This window comes from Simochromis diagramma, unplaced genomic scaffold, assembly GCF_900408965.1.
Source record: "Simochromis diagramma unplaced genomic scaffold, fSimDia1.1 OVJJ01000165.1, whole genome shotgun sequence".
NCBI lineage: Eukaryota > Metazoa > Chordata > Actinopteri > Cichliformes > Cichlidae > Simochromis > Simochromis diagramma.
The window spans coordinates 2,341,806-2,345,457 of NW_024387467.1; positions in this window are offsets into that span (position 1 = coordinate 2,341,806).

Genomic DNA, 3,652 nt, shown 5'->3' on the forward strand with positions numbered 1-3,652 from the left:
GGGTGGACAATGTTAAGCATCAGGCTTTCAAATGAATTAAAAGTCTGTCTTGGTCTTTCATTAATTGATAGGCTGGTGTGAAAAATTGCTGCCACACCGCCCCCTCGGCCTGTGCTTCGAGATTTCTGGTAGTTAGAATGACTCGGGGGTGTTGATTCATTTAAACTAACATAATCATCCTGCTGCAACCAGGTTTCTGTAAGGCAGAGTAAATCAATTTGTTGATCAATTATTAAGTCATGTACTAACAGAGACTTGGAGGAGAGAGACCTAATATTTAATAATCCACATTTCACTGTTTTACTCTTTGGTTCAGATGTGGATACTGTATTGTTCTTTCTTTGTAATTGTTTATGTTTAAGTTGTTTGTTGCTGGTTTTTAGTTTTTTTTTGTCTGTTTGGGAGCTGACACAGTCTCTATGGAGATGGGTTTTTTGGGGGGGTAGCAGGAGGAGAGAAGCTGCAGAGAGGCGTGTAAGACTGCAACTCTGCTTCCTGGTCCCAACTCTGGATAGTCATATTTTGGGGGGTTTAATAAATTTGTCCATATTTCTAGAAATGAGAGCTGCTAGTCTGCATGCCAAATGTCTTTGGGGCCCAAGTTGCTCTCCGATGCATCCATCGGAGTGTGAATGATAGTTATTGAGCACTTAAAAGCGTAGAAAACAGTGCTAATGTGAATGTGGCGTGTTGTATACCGCGTTCCAAATTATTATGCAAATTGTGTTGAAGTGTCATAAAGATTAAATATGTTTTTCAATTAAAGTCATGGAGAGCATTGTGCCTCAGAGCTCTTTGGATCACTGAAATCAATCCCAGACACCTGTGATCATCAGTTTGCCAGCTGAGCCCAATTAAAGGAAAAACTAAAGAAGGATTTTCCACATTATTAAGCAGACCACCGTTTTCAAGCAATATGGGAAAGAAGCAGGTCCTCTCTGCTGCTGAAAAGTGTGAAATAGTTGAATACCTTGGACACGTAATGAAAACCTCAGATGTTTCACAAAAGCTTAAGCATGATCATCTCACTATTAAGAGGTTTGTGGCTGACTCACTGCACACACGGGCACAACAAGCAAGGTTTCTGCCAGAAAATACATCAGAGAGCAGATTTTATTCTATTGTATATAATATTCTTTTATTTTGTATAGTATGTTATTCTGTTTATCTTATTCTTATATAGTTCTATATTGTGTATTTTGTTGTACAGTTATTTTATTTTCAACTTTAATTTATATATTTTATCTTATTCTCCCAGTTAAATTTACCCTTCATTCTAATTTGTGTTGTACAGTTATTTCATTTTTAACCTTAATTTATATTTTATTCCTTCCTAGTTAAATTTACCCTTTTTAATTTTTCATATTTATTTCCTATCTTATTCATAGCCTTTTCCTTTTTTGTTTTCTTTAGGTCACGAGCAGTTGTCCAAGCATTTCACTACATATCGTACTGTGTATGACTGTGTACGTGACAAATAAAATTTGAATTTGAATTTATTCTATTCTATTGTTTTTCTCTTTTTTCTCTTAATTTTTTACTGCTCTTGTACTTTCTGCTGTGAACAATCATATCTTATCTTTTCTTTAATTATCAACATTGGCTGATGGATTACAGTAGCTGTACATAATGTACATTTGTGAGGTTTATTTGTAAAATAAAATTCATGAAGCCATTACTACGGTGGCCCTGAGAGGCCAAACGGACTGCAACTTCAGAAAACACTTGCAAAAAGAAAAACGCTGCAAAAAGAAAAACGCTGAACATTGGAATCTGAACATTGTCCAAACTGGTAGTGAGAATGTCCATATCAATGTTCTTGATGTTGCGGAACGAGATGAGACGGGTTGGCTTGGTAGAAGAGCAGCAGAGAGTGAGGTTAAATGAAAGGAGGAAGTGGTCAGTTATTAGGATTTCAGTAGCAGAAAGATCCAAGGGAGTGAGACCAGAACAGCAGACCAAGTCCAGGGTGTGTCCTTTAGAGTGAGTGGGAAAGTCGATAAATTGTTTAAATTCAGAGCCTTCGAGACAGGAGGAAAAGTCTCTGGTGAGCAGAAGGTCATTATTGTCCATGTGAATGTTGAAATCTCCCACCAAGATCACATTTGGGGAGAGAGATGAAAGATGGGTTAGTAGATTAGCAAAGTCACTGAGGAAGACAGGGTTAGGTTTGGGGGCGGTATACAGTAGCTATGATAGTGGGAATGGGTCCAGTCAGCTCACATGCAAGGACCTCTAGAGAACTAAAGGTATCAACGTTAACTGGCAGGACTTTCAAGTGCTGGCGAAAGAAGATCGCGAGACCACCCCCACGACCTGAGCAGCGGGGTTTAGAAAAGTAAACAAACCCCAGAGGAGTAGATTTGTTTAGCTGAGAAAAGTCATCAGGTTGTTGCCAGATTTCAGTTAAGCAGAAAAAGTCAAACTTACGGTCAGATAGGAGGTCTTGGATGAGAGGTCCCTTACTTGTCAATGAACGAATGTTTAGAAGACCGAAGTTGAGTGGAGTATTTTCTTTTTTGCTAATCGCGGTGGGCGCCCTGGGCAGGTGGGCTAGAGATTGATGGTTGACAGCCCGATCAGGGTTCCTGCGAGGGCAGCGAGTAGCAGACCAGAACGATTTAGTTCCATGCGGGACCCGCGATGGATGTATCTCCGGCGAGGCTGGAAAGTGAGGATGGTAGACGAGCGTCAGGAGAATCCAAAATAGTGTGGACCAGCTCAGGAACATCTTGGCCCACATGTTGAATTATGTGGAGGAAAAGGAGCCGGCCGGAGCAATGAACAGGTAGGCTAAAATAGCTCAAACAGTTAAGCTAGTGCAGCTCACTGAGAAGAAGACGTCAGAGCACATTCAGCTGAAATAGCAGATGTTGAGGACAAGCGTTGCAAATCAATCCCTGGCAGAGATCGATCTGGTCCTGAGTGTGAACGTTCCTGTTCATTCAAGTCTGAAGCCAAATAATCGAAAATGAAAATGTACCGGTGAGTAGCGGCAGCAGCCAGGCGCGCCGCGGCGGCAGCCAGGCGCGCCGCGGCGGCAGCCAGCAGGCGCGTTCACTCAAGCCGGAGATTGCTCCCCTTGATTATTATCTCCTTCTGCGCATCAGTGGGAGAGTTACAATTGTGTATGGGGTGTTTGTGTGTGTCTGTGTGCATGTATGACCATGTTGTAGAGTCTGACAGCAGTGGGGAGGAAAGACCTGCGAAATCTCTCCGTCCCACACCGTGGGTGCTGCAGCCACTGATGGAGCTGCTCAGTGCTGTCAGAGTCTCCTGCATGGGGTGGGAGATGTTGTCCAACAGGGATGACAGCTTAGCCACCATTCTCCTGTCACTCACCACCTCCACTGGGTCCAGAGGGCAGAACAGAGCTGGCCCTGCAGATCAGCCTGTTCAGTCTCTTCCTGTCCCCAGCAGACCACACCATAAAAGATGGCTGAGGCCACCACAGAGTCATAGAAGGTCTTCAGGAGTGGGCCCTCCACTCCAAAAGACCTGAGTCTCTGCAGCAGGTATAGCCTGCTCTGCCCTTTCCTGTAGAGGGCGTCTGAGTTATGAGTCCAGTGCAGTTTATTGTTCAGATGAACACGAAGGTACCTGTAGCTGTCCACAGCCTCGATGTCCATACCTTGGATGTTCAGTGGTTGCA